The following is a 17,131-nucleotide window of genomic DNA, read 5'->3' on the forward strand; positions in this document are numbered from 1 at the left end:
CAAACACCTGAACAATTTCATAACTGATCTTGACTAAAATAGCTTGTCTATGACAACACATAAATTGCCACCTACACAACAGTGCCTGGCTAAACTACAAGGAAAGCTGACAGCCCTAATTGCATTTAATGTCTTTATGCAAATGAGGGTAAGCTGGATGAAGCTGTCCCAGAGCAGAGGTTTACCAGCAGGAACAAGACTTTCACAGATTGTATCTGTGTGGGATTCCCCAAATCTGCTTTTCAGGTTAAGGACCAACTGCAACCAGCAGACAAACAGTCTTCTCTGATGCTTGAAAGTAACCCCAAAGCAGTTTTTGCACAGTTTTCAAGAAATACGGAGGTGTTACATGGAGGATACATTCCTCCCCCCAGAGTACAGAGTAAATGAAGGGAACTGTGACTAAATTACAGTTGATTCTCTGGCCTGTTCTGCCAGTGTAGAAATGAGCAGAGCATACTGAAGAAGTAGCCTAGACCTAAACAAAAGAAAGAAAGAAGGGAACTTAGAATATTCAAAGATAAAGAACTCAGCTACCCGTGTAAAGCATTAGTACTTGATCTCTGCAGCACTAGAGACTGCACAGAAAGCCAGCTGGCACATCATCTGAAAATCCACTGTGCTCTCTATCCATCATGCTTACCTTCTGCTTACCTGGGAAAAGAAATTAAAGCTTGTTCTTTTAATTGGGAACAGGTTTTTTGTAAGGAACATCATAAATCATTCTTTACTTAGTAGATGAAATCAGAGAATCATGAAATCTGAGATACTAATAAGTTGTTTTTATCAGTCATCTTTGTCTATAGTTTACCCAATAAAGCTCTAAAGAAGGTTCCAACACAAAACATTCCAGTGTGCAGTGCTGAAGTTACTCTTCTGTTTTCCATTGATCACTATGATGCAATTCAGCCACCTCTACTCAAACTGGGCAGTAGGTACTTTGTGATCCCCAGGCTTGCTGGGCTCCTGCAGTCCTCTGCAGTGAGAATAACTGGGCACTGCCTTAACCAGAAAGTATTGCATCTGACCTGCTGACCTGCACTTCTTGCCCTCTAGGGCACACCAAGGTCAGTACAGAAAAAAGAAACACTGAAACCTTTCTTGCAGCCACTAAGCTGACAGCATTTCAAATACCACCAAACATACAGAGAGTGTGTGCTAAGCATGACATTTTGCTTACTACAAATGAATTGGTGACCTTCAGCCTGTGTTCTACACCAGTACAAGCTGTGTGTCCCACAGAGCCTTGGGATTTTCACATTTCTCTTAGGGCACAGATACCTTTAGGATTTGCTCTTTTCAAAAGCTTTGTGTGCCTTTCCTCTCTGCCAGAACATTTCTCCATCCCAACAGCAATATCCACACTGTTTCCTGGGCAGAGGAGTTCAGATGGATGCCATTTCAGTCTTAGTCTCTTCTCACATACTCTGTGACCATAATGTTATCTTTAATAAGTTAACTTAAAGGAACTGTAACTTTTCCAAGAAACTTCAGCCAAGGAACACGCCTCTTGGCACACTCTGGTTTGGTAGTGCCAGTGTCACCTCAAAGAAATGCAATGGAGATTCAGATCTGACAAAATGGACAAAACTCAGAGTCTTTGATCCAGCTCACAGAACAGACAGTTGTGCTGCTTACTATTTTAATCTCCCTAAATCATAGCTCACAGTAAATGGCAATGGGAAGGGCTGCTGAATACATGGTGTTCTTCTAGCTGGAATTTTAAGTAGCAGGAATTAACACAATTATCACAGAGATCCTTAGAAAATAGAAACAGAAGCGGGAGTATGACATACTATTCCAAGAGGAATCTTTGCATCCCCCTTCTTCCAAACCCATTTCTGGAATTTTCAGTAAATTTGTAGCATTTGCACTTTGGATTTGTTTAGTTTTTCTCTTATGATTCGATGCCCTTCTCTATCCTTCCAGTCTAGGTTATGAAAGTTATGTATATCCATAAAAAATCTTCACCTTTATAAAACATTAAGTTCTAGTCAATTAATTCCATTGAGGATACCTGCATGGCCTTAAGAAGCACATAACTATTCATTTAAATGAAATGTTACTCCCATGAACACCACCAAAAGACCTGATATTAAGTTATTAGTTACTTTCCATCTATGAAGTATCAATGTTAGTTCTTTAACTGGCTTTAAAAAAAAGAATCACTTTGGATATTTTGAAAACTATCATCCTGATGTGCAGAAGGGAACAGAATTCTCAGACACCAGAGAGTTAATGCTGCATCTGCTCAGGGCCTGGGTGCTCTGAGCTCACAAGGACTTCTCACAACCCATCCATCACATCAGCATTTAGCACTCTGCAACCTCAGCACTTCATTGCTTCTCATCTCCCCCTTAGACATTCTGGACCAAGTCCAGAGTAATCCAAACAAATGGATCTTGGGTCTTTAACAAGTGATTAAAGAATCTTTTACACCCACCCTGTAACATACCATAAGTCATAATTCAGCTACTGACTGGCTGTATTTGTGTTTTTCAAAGTAAACACAGTCACACAACTTAACTGTTGTACTACAGGACACTCTGGATCCCTGGAATTTCCAGATGGAAGACCATTTGTTTCAGATATTCCTTTATTTCATCAAAATGTACATTTCCCCATGGATTTCTGTGAGCTGACACTGCCTGGATATTTCTACCTTCATTGTATATTGTACACTCTTGGATGCTGTGGGTAGTTGGAAAATGCAGTAAACCAGCATTTTTCCTCTTGCTGTGTAGCAAGTTAGTCCCTCAATACATGACTGTGTTCCTGAGTAAGCTTAATTGATCATAATAAGGTAATCAAATGTGAATATTTTTTGCTCTTTGATTTCTAGAATGTCATTTAACAGTATAACCAAAATGAGACTAAAGACATGAGTTATGCCAAATTAGAAATCTATCAGAAAATCAAATATTAATATTAATGAAAGAGAAGGGGCCACATTCTGCATCTGCCCAGCTCTGGAGAAAAACAAGGCCTCAAATACTTGATTTTTTGTGCTTTGTATTTAGCCAGTGCCCAGTGATGGCAGACATTTTAAAGTCCAAGGAAAGGCTGTGGTTCATTACCCACTTGGTGACATTAACAACTTCAGCAGCCCTTGCCTCAGGCCACTGGTGCAGGTACTTCCTGAGCCTCTCCACTGTGCCAGTACAGCTGCTTAGTCAGAGAATGATTCTACAATTTTTCTTGCAGCCAATCAGCCTGCAAACTGGTCCAGTAGAAAAATAATCCTATTTCTTTCTTGTGATCCTACTTTTTAGCTGGATAAGCTCCATGATCCTGTGCACTCTGCAACTAAGTGACCAGCTGTGCTGGGACAGCAACGGGGACTACAGGAGGTCAGGAATGAGGGGGTGGAAGCAAGACAGGGAAGAATTCTGCTTAGAGTTGCTTGGGCTGCACTGAAGCCAAATGTCTAGTTAGGAACTAAGCACCCTAACCACTGAGTAATATTTTTAAAATTTTTTTTTTAAGTTTTTAATCTCAATTTTAATAAATAAATAAATCTGCTCCCTTACCAGGCTTTCTATCATCAAATTTAGGCTCTATTAGAAGTTTAAAGATCCCTTCCTCTCTTCTAATTTGATTGCTTTTCAAAAATCACTTTAGCAAAAGAAAGGGAACTCAGAAAAAAACCTAATTTATCATTCCAGCTCATAAAATAATGTAACTCGTTGTTCTGGCTGCTGTTAATAATATTTATATTGGAAAGGTCTAGGGCAATATCCTTGAAAACACAATTGTTTTCTGCACCATCAGCAACCTATTAGCCAGAAAAAATAAAAATTTTTTACTTTGGAGCTTTTGGGGTACTTGCTCAAATTAAAGCTTTCATTTCCCTCATACCCTACATACATATTTCAGCAAATTAACCATGGAAAAAGTTCCAAAATTAGAGAGACAAAGTTTAATTTTTAACAATCCAGTTCCTAATCTAATGTTTTCCTATTGTTACTTCTGGATTTAACAAGGCTATTTAGCCTACAGGAGAAATCCTTTTAATAATGGAATTCTGGTGTAGTATTTTTGGGAAATCTCTGCCTTTTTTCCTCTTGATTCTCCAACACCACCCACTTCTTTTTCCTCCACACACATGCACCCACTTAGTTAATTGTGTGTGATCACTAAACACAGACACATGTGGGCATGAGAGTCCCTAATCAGACAGGCACAGACACAAAATCTCTATCCTTCAAGGACAGGGTAATTTCTGTCAGGCATTTTAAAGCCAAGGCAGGTCATTGAAGTTATTATTAGCACTAATTAGCACTCCCACAAGCTGTTGAATTCTTTACCTGAAGCCAAAGGCCACTCAATATGGTGCAAAATTTGCTCACATCTCTGAAAGAATCAGTGAATTGGTTCCTCTGTAGGAACACAGGGTTGGTCCATTGCATGTGAATAGGCTTTTGGTAAAAATATGTCTGATCCATGTACCAAAGGATCTACAGAAGCAGAGATATGATGAAACTGTTCCAAAACAAAGGAATTCTACAAATGTCTAAACAGATTTTGTGAGAAAAGGAAGACATCTGGCCTTACTTATTATAATGGTGCTGTATTTTAAACTTTCTAGCAGGTTTCAGACAATTCATCCCCCATCTCAGCTACACTGCTGTTCTTTTAAGTTAGTGTTTTATGTGGGAATTTGAAGACAAGTCTGTATGAAAATTGATTTTTTTTCCCTTGTGAGCAGCCTTCCCTCGAGAATGAGAGATCTGAACTGAATCACTGAGCTCCAAATAAAACACTGATCCTAATTCTGACAGTGGCTAAGAACTGATGAAAGCCCAGTGAGCCACCTCTTTTGTATCTTAAGCACATTTCTAACAAAGTGCCATAACAGGGAAGCCTGGCAATAGCTCTCATTAGTAAAAAGCACTGCTACAGATTTATTTGAAAGAAGGGAGAAAGAAATGTGTTAGAATCAGCTATTTTGGGTCTGTAAAATAACCCACACTATGACCTTTAGTCTAGAGATAAATTTTCTACAAAAGTAAGCAAAATTGTACCAGGAGTCAAAAAGTAACATATTATCAAAAATAAAATTAGCAAATATTTACTGTAGAACCTCCTATGCAGGGGCCTGGCACCTAAAGGATTCCCCTCCAAAAACAAGTCACTATCCTGTGTGGCAAGAAGTTGGAAACAATGGGGAGTCTTGAAAGGTAACAGGCAAGATGTTTCTCCAACTATCATTCCTTGCAAAAGTGAAAAGCAGAGAGTGAGAAACACAGAATAAACACTGCTTTAAAAAAATCCAGGCCCAGCTCAGTGCAGATTGACAAGCTGCAGCTCTTCATTAGCTGGACATGCAACCCAGCATCCAAATGCCATCCAAATTGGGGGCTTCCTATGTCACTCTGAGCTGTATCTGAGTTTGTGTCTGTCACAGAGGCTGCAGCTTCACTACAAGCTCCACTTGGCCATGCACTGTCACACTGAACACATTTTCATCCAGCCAAAAGTCAAATCACAGAGCTGGAGACAAGGCCCTCAGGATCTCCATCGGTCCCTTCCATGGGACACAACACATCACACTTTGTGGTTGCAGAGGTCAGCCAGCCCCTTTTGACTTTATGCCATCCTTAAGGCACCACTCAATATTTTAAAGAACTCTGCAGCTCTGAAGCACCAGTAATTATGGTCACAATTTTAGCATGATCAGTATTATTACCTCTGCTTTAAATTAGGCACCGAAAAACACTGAGCTTCCAGTTACTATGAGACAGCATTCAATGCCAGGACTGGAATCCTTATTTTTAGCCTCCTGGTCCCATTCTTGAAGCATTTGCTTTGTCATACTGCAGCCAGAAATGCATTTCCTCTAAAACTAATATACAAAAAGCATCAAAATTTTGGCCTTCACTCCCTGAGTGATAGTACCATTATGAAGATGAATCAAGGTCACTGCTTTTTTAATTGTGTTATCCATTTTTTGAAAAGGAAGCCCCACAAACCGAGATGTGACACTGGCTGCTGATGGAATCTCTGTCATTTTCTTCCATTTGCAACAATTTGTAGCATTTTCATTATTTAGAGACTTGATTTCCTGACACCAGGGCACAGCTACAAGGTAAATTTCTGGGAACACACAAATGACATAATCTATTTCCTTTAGTATGATGCCAGCAGCTGAAGGGTGAAATAATTGCCTGGAAGTGCATTGAGTTGCTTCATTCTGCTAAACCAATTAGGATAATGGGAATTCTGGAACTAAATCCCTAGACACCTAACTAAAATTAAGCCTTTTAAACACTGTGACAGAAATTAATGTCAAATGCTTCAGGAACACTTTCCCTCATGGAGACAAACCTCTCTACAAAAAACAGCATTGCTAACTCATAATTAACTCTCAGAAAGGAAAAGAGCAAAATTTTCTAACTGACTGTGATGATTCTCACACAGTTGGCTCATTGACAAGCCTTTTCTAAGGTTACAAAGTTAAGTAAAGGTTGCCAAGCACTGGTAGTATAATAGGACCATGGGATGCCTTGGATGTGCATTTAGAGATTCCATTTACCAAATAAACGGGAGGTGGACAGATCCAAAGAATGAGGATGGTGCTTATTTTAGGAGACATTACAGATGGTTTCCAGTTTGTGTGTCAACAAAAAAATTGTGCAAAATTAGAGAACTGAAAACAAAAATCTCTCTTTTTGTTATTGTGACGTGAGGGATCATGATTCTGGTGTCTCAGGGCTGGAAGGCATGTATACTACCCTGGCCAGTGAACACCTCTGAAATGAAAATAAGCAAACATTAAATGCATATTTATAAGCAAACAAAACTCAGATGAGTGTGAGCATTAAAAAGTGTTTCACTCACAATTTCACTTAGGAAGGATTATTCACATTATCTCTAAATTGCTTTCACTAAATTAAGAGTCACGTGTTGCTGTTGTATCTTTGAACTTTTTCCATATGTTTTAGCCTGGATCAATTCAAATGTTTAAGGCATTAGATATACTTTGAACAACAGCTGTTAGCTCAGAGGAGGAATCTGACCCTATAAGAAACTCTTTTGGCATACTCTGGTATTCACCTGACATTTCCAGGCAGCCAGTACATCTGTGGGTGAATTCAGAGGGTCAGTATAGTAAAGGCAACAGGAAAAACCAGGGGATTATTAAATACATAGAGAACAAACAACTAGAGAATTTCAGACTTTGCTTATCACACCTAATCTCCAGTGTCAAGCTATCTAACCAGCTTGTCTTCTGTATCAACTATGCAAAATTGAGGAAAGCAATGCTGAGATAGCTATGCTTTAAAATAATGCTTTAAAATCTCTGTCTTTACCAAAATTAATCTGTTTCAGAAGAACATAATCTTTACCGCTCTAAGTGAATTTTTCTGTCAGGAAAATAACTTTTCCCTTGTCATCAGTGTTGACACATCCTGTAATCTACCCTGCATCAGTTACATACGAGCCACCACACAAAGAGATTACACTGACCATTATCCACTCAGCATGGAATAAGATGATAAGCAGGATTCTAAAGGGCAAGACTTGTTTGTAGTTTCCACTATGACCAAACCTGAATGTTCCAATCCTTTGCTTTTCAAAACAAAAATGATGGTTCTCTCTGTTCACTCTCATTTTACCTATTAGGAGTCATAGAAACATGGTCAAATATGATGATCTTTTCTTAACAAGGTATCTTTCCATAGTCAGAAGAAAAGTGTTCAAGAGCAGCAGAGGAAATGTTACATGAAAGCCTAGATTCACAATTCTTACGTGAGCACTCTGGTTTCCTGAACCTGCTCCATCCCAGGGATTTTTGTCAGTTTGCTCCTGGAAAAGAAATAATCCAGTCAGAGGAAGGAGATAAAAAGAGATCTGATCAACAGGTTTAGAGTTCTTTATAATATGGGCATTTCCCACAGTCTCCATTCCTGACCACTAAGTCAGAAAACAGAAAGACAATTCCTGAACACAGTAGTACATGAAGATTAAGCTCCTGGAATCGGGCTACGCTCTTGACACCCTGACCAAGCTCTTAAATAACAGAAATGATACAATCCTCTGAGAAGTTTCTTGCATTGTGAAGTAGTCGGATAAAATATTCATGTTCTTAAATAGAACTGCTAATAAAAAAATAAGTAAAGGCTGGTTGTCAGCGCTGCTTGCAATATGGTAGTGAAATGGGAATGAAAGCAATAGAAAATAGCATGCCAACAAGGGAATTTGAAAGCAATGAAGTAAATTTATATTTGTTTTATATTTTGCTTTATCCTTCACTGGTTTTAAAACTAATTTTTATTAACTATATCACCTGAGACTGAAAATACATACCTCAAATATGATAAGCAAGAAAAAGGCCCCAACATTTAATTAATAAAAAGACATTTTCTTTCTGCTTTGGTTTTACTTTTGGGTACACACTCCAATGCAGTACTGTGCCTGAATATAAAAACAGAACAAGGAATTTCGTACTTAATCCATAGTCTCCCTCAGCTTCCACCAGAGTATGAATTTATATACTAAAAGGACACGGTTTATAAGAAAGGCATTAGAAGTGCATTTTACTTAATCTATTATTTCTCCTTTGAAAATATATTGTATTTGCTCTAAATACTGTTTCTTCTCCATTACCAGCTAGTCATCTTGTTATAGGGTCTCATAACTACATCATTCATCAAATTAAGATTATGTTTACTGCAAGAGGCCCCACAGTGCAATAACAGCATATTTGAGCAGTGAGACATTGGGTGTAAAAGACCAAAGTGAGCCCACTCCAAGCCCCTGTGGGAGGGGAGAGCTTGGGAATCGCTCTGGACTGGTTCTAGCCTAGTTCTGGGGATGAGCACCCATCAGAAGCTGGAGCACATCAGGTACACTGCCAGGGCACAGGGTTTGGTGTGGAGTACTCTGCAAGGAGTCTGCTTTGAGTGCTCCCAGCTCACTCCTCAGTGCAAACACAAGCATGGAAAGATGGGTAGAGTTGTTGTAAAAGTGATCTCCTGTGAGAGAACCACAAATCCAGCCAATGGGTTCCTGCGACCCATCCCCACTTAAGTCTGCACTTTTTCTAGGAAGGCTACTTTGGACACTCCTGATTTTAAAAAAGACAACACCATCAACGAAACAACAATAACAAAAATAAGGAGATGGGGGGAGGCAAAATGTCAGATGAATTAGACCACTTGATTGCTGCTGGCAGACTTTCTATGCTTGCTTTCTACCACACATATTTTTTCATATCATTCCCTTTCATTGTGGGGCTGGAGAATACCCAGTACCATAGAAAGAGCGAGACAAAGCCTCCACAGTGAGGATTTAGGCTCATTTAAAATAGCTTTGAAACATGGTCATATCCCTAAAAATCCATTTTTTGTTTATTTTATAATGGGCTCAATACTTCCTAAACCTATTTATAAATTCCTTCATCTTACACATGCTGTATCTTGCTAACGACATTTTATTTTTAGAAAATTCCCTTGCCTGACAATTTTGCAGACTTGACTCAACCAGTCTCCTGATAAATTCAAATTAAAAACTTGATAATTAAATACGGAGAAGTATTTCATCCTGTCATAATCTTTGGCTGTCTGAAACATCAGAAGCTGTTATAAGGAAACTGATTTGTCTCCATAGCAAAAAAAAAAAAAAAAAAAAAAAAAAAAAAAAAAAATCTAGAAGCTTGTCTGCTTTAATTAATCTGTTGCAAGACAGCTTTCAGAGGAAGGCCCAGCCACTCAGGCAAATTTTAGGCAATCTCCATAAGGTTTGAAGAGATGTTTATTCTCTCATTTTGGCACTGCCACTGGCTCAAATTCCAACTCTCTTGCTCCTTTAGCCAGGGTGCTGTTTTCCCCTACACTGCAGAGATGATGGGCCCCAGCTAACAGTTCCTGTGGTGCATGTCAAATTGACGTGTGTAGTAATATGTTTTATTCACAATTTTTAGAGTTTGAAGTTAGATTAAATGACAAACAGAATAATACAGATAGTGAATCACCAAAGGAACTCCTTATTTGCTGAGCTATACTTTTATCAGAGACCCTGTAAGTTACTTGAAGCTTGTCCGTGTCTCCACACTTCATATTTCTTCCTCCAAGCTACTCTGCCTTCCCTTTCAGTAAATACAGTCTGCACAGTCCTACTGAAAGTTAACTTTCTATTCAAGTTGGCAAACAGGCCAGCTATTGTATCCTCTCTGAATACTGTTTTTATCTGACAGGTCTGTGAGTCAGCAACATCTCCCTTTTAAATACCCACTCCCAGTATCACATGCACAACCACCACAGCATCGTGTTCAAACCAATGATGCTCAGCAAATATGCCCTGGGCACGTCTAGTCCCAGACTAGCACCAACAGGATCTAAACTCATAAAGGCTCATGCATATCTCAAAGCTACACTGACTTAATTTATGCCTCCAGATGGAGTTATCTTTCCAAGCAAAGCACAACACCAGTTAAGTCGCAAGCCTCGTAGGTGTGGGAAGAAAGGAGGCAGCCCAGGAGTGCTGCTGTAATGGAATACTGTGTTTTCACACCTACACCACATATATTGGACAAGCAACTGTGCAGGATTGTCCGGGCATGTTCCCTGCATGCTGGCCAAGCTCTTTATTTGCTGACACATTCCCGTCCTACAGAGCCAAGGACAAGATTAAGAAAGCTGACTCAACCGTGCCTGTGAGGTTTAGGGCGCTTCAGTGCCAGTGAGCAGCTCTGCTACAGGAAACTTTAAATGTTTTACTGCCCAGCTACACTGAAGAGAACAGAACAGCTATCTCACTGGAGGAATAAAGGGAACAGTAGAAGCTCTTTTGGGCTGTGGCTGCTGCTGTCCCACACCAAGCCCCGGGCAATCTCTGCCCTTTGGGATCATTTTGTACTGCAGAAACACTATGGAACATGATTTGTGTCCAAAGGAATATATGGTCCAAACACAACTGTTGCAAGATTACGAATGATTTTTTTACTAATAACTTATTAGAGAAAAAGAATGGGGAACCTATGAAAATTTTTTTCATTGTTTTCCCCATTTTACTTCCATTCCAGATCCAACAGACTGGCCTGGTTGCTCTTCTTCATTACAGTAGATAATAATATCCCTTGAAATGATTATGAACCAACTATGGACTACACTGGTTCCATCTGGACTTCAGGATAGCAGAAATACCAGTGGGTTGTCAGCCCACAGCTGAGAACTTCTGACCTCAGTTCTTTCAGCTTCGTGTCAGGGACAAAAGAGACAAGCAAATGTGGACTAGAATTTCATTTTCTAATGGCATGGTTATAGTCCTTATAGTCTCCACTTCTCCTCTAATAAGAGGGAATATTTCATTCTATCTAGAATTTGGAGGAAAATATTTAAATTATATTTTTTCCTTACAAATATTTCAGGCATATATTTCAGATAAATAACATTTCATTATTTGAATTTGTCATTGAAAGCTGAGCTCAGAGAATTCTATTAGGGACTTAGGAATTATTCTCCATAAATGAAGGAAACATGTCAGTTCCATCAAGCCCATCCAGCAGATCACAGAATAGAATCTAACAGATAAAAAGCAATTAAAATTTAATTTATGGTTATTTCATTTCCACTCGATTCTAGTTGGAACTGCAAACATACTGAAGCACTGTGAGAAATGCTGCCCTGCCCTTGTGATCTCTCTTGGGATTTCTGGGATGCTTCCAGAGTGTTCTGAAGTCGGCAGTCTGATATACCAGGAAATACACACAAAACCACGTTAAATGTGGCAGACTAGGAAAGGTTTTGGCAAGGGTGGGTGAGCATCTCCCAGGACAGTTTTATAAAATGAACCATTATGACAGAGGTTGTATAAACAACTGCAAACCTCTTATGTCAACCAATTATCCCATGTGTCCTGAAAAGGTCTGTCCGGCTACGGTGGCAGCTACAAAATGCCTGTGGAGCAGAGCCTGCCCACATAAATAAACTCATACTTGTGTAAGATTAAGAGCATTAGGTTGGTTAATAAAAACCAAAATAATCCCTACCTCCATTCCCCAAAAGCCTTTGTTTAGGATTAAATAAATTGCAAAGCTGCTAATAAAAGAAGCAATAAAGCTGAAAGACCGAGAAAGAATTATGCTTATGACAAAATGAACGTTCATTTTAAGGAATAATTATCCCTATATTTCAACAAATGCACACCAAAAGTTGGCCACAGCACAGCTACTACGTCAGGTCTGTGCAGCACCACAGAAACAAGATACTTAGAATATCAACACTATAATTACACAGCAGCATAATTACAGCTAATTACCTTAAAGGTTAGGAATGAACCTGTGTAAAATAAAGGAAATTCTTCTTTTAGTTAATGGAAGGTTTGGCTTATAGATTTGTCAGGCCCAGGTAGGAGAAAATGTATTTCTCTTTTAAAAACTAGCATGCCCTTTATGTGAATCTATAGCAGAAAATTATGGGAGTTATTAAACTCACTGTAGAGGGGTAATAGATGGTTCTAATTCAAAATAAACTGAGTAGAGTGTGACTTTTGCTGCTTGCAGTGGCAGTTGTTTAGTTGAGGCAGTCTCCCATAAATCTGAACAAAATCCATGATGCTGCTGCAAAACAAAATGAAAAACAAAGGCAACAAATAGCTTCACTTCCATTTATAACAACTGACCCAGGCCCCATGGAAAACATGTGATATATCTCCAGCTGAGAGCTACAGGGGCCTGGGAAGTGATGATATACACCAGCACTCAGCACAGTTGCACATGGACTGTCTATTATCAGATGTAAACTTAAAAATAATTAAAAAAAAGAGCATCACAAAACAAAACAAAACCCCCCTGACAAACAGCCAAGCCTGAAATGTCAATTTAATCATTAAATGCAATCAGAACAATGTACCATCAGCAATATTAGACACTGTACAGAAAATGGATCAATAGAAAGAGCCTGTAAAGTGCAGAGCAGAGGTAGTTGCCCATCGCTGTCAATGAGAGCAGCCAATGTGTTCCTCACAATCAATTTGATTATAAATTCTCAGATTGTCTGTGTTGTCCAGATTGCACCAGGAACACTCAAAATAGGCAGGATAACAATCATAGCACTGAACTAAAATTGGAGTGGGAGGGGATGTTTTAGGTTTTTTTTCTTTAAAGTTCTCTTTGGATTTTGTTTCTTCAATTAGCTCAGTATAAGTTGGGTTTGGGTTTTTTTTAGTGTAATTAAATTATCATAAGCCATCTTCTGCTACTTTCCACTGGCTTATCACACTCTCGATGGTTGATGGAAGTTATTTATTTTTCTTTCTTTCCTTAGGTTAAGTCACCTAAATTATTAAGACTTTACAGAATGAATAATTAAAGAAATAAGTAATTTAGTACCTCCCTAACATTTCAACAGAAATACAGTAGCATTTTCCTTCACAGGAAAATACATATAATTTCTCAATTCCTTTTGAGAAATACTTACATTAACACTCCTAGAAAATCAATAATTCTAAAACCAGAAGAAAATAATGGAATCTCTACAATGACTTCACTCACTGCATACTTTCTTTTAAAATTTACATTTCTTAAACATGCCAGGTCAAATCAATTCATAGCTTTTTATTAACCTGGCCTTCTTGCTGAGAAGTAACAGCTCTCAATAGCAAATGTCATCACCAACAGCGAGAGTTATTATCTACACGTCTGCCTAGCTGCTTGTATGTCTGCACTTTTACCTTGTTTTCTCCTCATATTTATTCTATCAAAATCAATATGGTCATGAGTAGCCATGACACTCAGCTTCTGCTAATGCTCACTGGAGTTGTAGCTATCAGAATACTTTATTACCACAAAGTTGTTTGGGTTTTTGTTTGGTTTTTCTTTTTTTTTTCCAAAACAGAGGCAAGTTAGTACTTGGAAAAGAGAACAGAGCAGTAACCTTCACAAGCAAGATCTCATGTCTGCTGTGAACCACGGCCAAACTCACCTGCTTATTTATTACAAAGTGACTCATTAACCAAGATTTCCTCCTAGGATCCCCCAAATCTATTGCCCTGTAGTTTCAGCCTAGTAACAACTAATTCTCTGTTGAATTAGGTTCAAATATATCCTCTATTTTTTCTGCTAGAAATAAATTTTTCAAGTGTCTGGTCACACAGTAAAAAAATTATTGCTAGCAACATTCTTTTTTTTTATGATTTTATCATTCTTGAACAACATTTTTTTTTCTTTTTAATTAAAGCTGCTATGTTAGTTTTTAAAGAAAACAAAACAACACCCACAATTCCCTGGCTAAAAATCATCCTGTGTTCATTTCTTCTGTCATTAAAGAATAGAAAGAAAATAGTTCTTACAATCAAAATCCATGATGTGCACTATAGAGAGGAAAAAAATTCCAGCAGCACAGACAAGAGTCTGATGAGCTGGTCTAGGGAATGTGGATGCTTAGACTTTTGCTCCTCTGTCACTACACCATTAATTCCCACATTGTCCTAGATATCAGTAGGAACGCACTTTGTATTTATTTCTCTCCTCGTGGCAATATGAGGAGCACTAGAACAGTGAATCAGTGACACAGAATGTTTCTGCTGTCACTATTCTCTGTCAGTGAAGGGCAGAATGCTGTCATTGCAGACTTCCTTAACCAAAAATTGTGTCCAACTGTCCATGCTGGTTTCATTACAGTGATGAGCCTTTGATAAACCCAAGAAAACTGTTGCCTCAGTGGAGTAAACTGGGCTTTTCCTACAGATTTTTTTCTGTGTTTCTCTGTACAGGTCTCCAAGGAGAACCTGAGAACTGGATGGTGTGACTGTGGTCTCAGTCTGTGCCCCCTTGTCACAGGGCTGTGGGGTTCCTTCAGCAGGATTCACTGGCCTACCAGCAGCTATGAGGAAATTTGGCTTTCATTAGTATGCTGGTGATGCTGAGCTCATTTCCCATTTTTACCAGACCAGAAATGCCATTCTACAGCCAAGATGTACACGTGAATGAGAACAAACTTGGCTGAAGCTGACTCTGCAGTCAACAAAGGCACTGCTGGCAGCTGGCATTGAAATATTCACATTTTTCCAGCCTAAAAAGCAGTCTCCACTCTGAGACAACTTCTTTTATCATGCAGAATTATACTGACCAATTAGCAGAGGTGATGGTGAATTTGGTTTGGTTTGGTTTTTGACTGTCAAAACATGAAGAGATTCAGAGAGACTGGAGAGTCCTCAGCTCTAGAACTTGCTCTGAGGACAGGATGAATGTTCCATGTGCAGCACTACAAACAGCATCTTTTTTGAGAAACCACATGTCACTGTGCTATATTTGGTTGCTCTGCTGTATGACAGGGAAGATTTGAATTGCATATGGGCATGTGGATTTACTCAGGCCACATAAAACAGCACAATGCAACAAGAGGCTATATTTCCTAAAGCAAATATTAAACACAATGTGGGGTTTTTTTAAATGAGGATCTGATATGAATGTTTACTGGATATTATCATAGCTCAGAAGAGAGGGACCAGAGGGAAAAGGAAATTATGCAGTGAATTAGAGAGAGGAGACAGGGAAAACAAAATGGTCTGGTAGTGTATAAGACATTATCACCTTCTGTGACTTAGCCACATAAACTGTGGTTATTATAACTTTTTATGTAAAAACTTACTTAGCTCTAAGAATTCTAGGCTGAACTCAAATGCAGTGCCAAATAACAAAGCTGATAAATTCACCTACTTGGTGTTCCAGGCATGACACACAGTGAATCTCCAGAAGTTACTGAATCCTTACACTGGACGTGTCTCAGGCCATGAACAAACACCTTGCTCAGTCAAGGAGCCCTGCCTGTAGCACTCTTCCCACTTCCATCATTTCCTGACACTTTTTACTTTCCCCTTTTATCCAACTCATGCAGTAAGTCAGTTCACTTAAACATGCCCTAATTTGTTTCAAGCAATATAAATTAGAATAGTTTAAACAGTTAAAATAGGTGATGTGAGGTAACCTAGCTGTTTTTCCTTGCAGCAATTAGGCAATGGTCCAACCTTGGAGCACTGGCAAGAGAACAGTAAGGGTGGTAATTTCTGACTGGTGGGAGGTGACAAAAAGGTGGAGGTGGTAACCTCTTTGGTGGTACAGATGGATGCAGACAAGGATGCCAGTCCACTGCTGTAATATGCACTGAATACACTCAGAGGTACATTCAAGTTCTTATATACAAAGGAAACTCTGCATCTAAATAATTTTGTTTCTATTGTTACAGAAGTTTATTAAAGAAAAAAAAGTGTTTTTAAACTGCAAAGTGAATTTATATATAGTGAAAAGAAAGATGCCTTCTGGAATAACCTTTAACTACTGTTCTGTACAAGATTTCCTCCTATTTTGTGTCTTTAATTCTTTGCATATGAATAGCAGTTCCACTTTTTTTGCCCTACAAAATATGACAGATTCTAGACAAAACATGCCAACTAAAGTCAGAAGCATGAGTTGTAGTGTTATGTGCACCACCTATGCACAATATGGTAAAGCAGCTTTTGACAAACTTGAGGAGTTAAGAGGATAATGCAGAAAGGTAATCTCCATATTTACCCACTCAGGTTTCCATTTCTCCAGTTCCTGCTGTGCCCCCACATTCCAGAGAACTGTAGTTAGGAGATTTTCAGCTGCAGTGGCAGCCAGCTGTTGCTGTGTCCCACGGAGTGCCCCTGCCAAGAATATTACAGGACTGAGCCCACAGTTCGGCCTTGCCCCCTTCTGTGCCCTCACACAGCTACCCGATGCCTTTCTGTGTCACATCTCCACTTTGCACAGAAGGGCTGGGACAATCTGCCACTCTGACGTGGTTCTAGTGCTTTTTGTAGGCTTGCCATGTTCAGCAAGGGCAGCTGTTCACCAAGAAGCAGAACTGGCTCTCTGGCTGTTCAGCTGAGCCACTGATCTCTTTTCTGGGTTTGTGAATGTGAGATGGCCATTTCTGGATTGATAACAAGCTGTTCCTTCCCCCCACACTGCATTCATGAGACTTTTTGGCTGTGCTGTGCTCTCAAGCATCAGAGAGCAATGTGCTTCCAGCTGTCTTTCAAGAATCTCATTAGGTTTTCCCAGTCAATTCTGTGAAGTTTCACATTGGTGCCCAAATACAATTGGTTTGTAACTATTTGGAGAATTTTTAACTTCTGAGCCTACATAACTCTGTGCTAGTCAAAT

The 17,131-nt window shown here is 39.1% G+C and overlaps 1 protein-coding gene and 1 long non-coding RNA gene across 2 annotated transcripts in view; one reads left to right on the plus strand and one right to left on the minus strand.

Annotated features, from left to right (window-relative positions):
* LOC113996187 overlaps positions 1-17,131 on the minus strand; it is a 36,192-nt gene that overhangs the window by 13,753 nt on the left and 5,308 nt on the right. Inside the window, exons 2-3 of the long non-coding RNA XR_005566782.1 lie at positions 16,514-16,629; positions 7,753-7,809 (exon numbers count right to left, since the gene is read on the minus strand). This is a non-coding gene — a long non-coding RNA (uncharacterized LOC113996187). The remainder of the gene's footprint in view (positions 1-7,752; positions 7,810-16,513; positions 16,630-17,131) is intronic.
* The window catches only part of LIPC (lipase C, hepatic type), a 52,186-nt gene that overhangs the window by 7,110 nt on the left and 27,945 nt on the right, over positions 1-17,131 (plus strand). The gene's annotated exons all lie outside the window — the stretch shown is intronic.

Source organism: Pipra filicauda, unplaced genomic scaffold (assembly GCF_003945595.2).
Source record: "Pipra filicauda isolate LSUMZ 115617 unplaced genomic scaffold, ASM394559v2 scaffold7_size6619720_pilon, whole genome shotgun sequence".
Taxonomy (NCBI): domain Eukaryota; kingdom Metazoa; phylum Chordata; class Aves; order Passeriformes; family Pipridae; genus Pipra; species Pipra filicauda.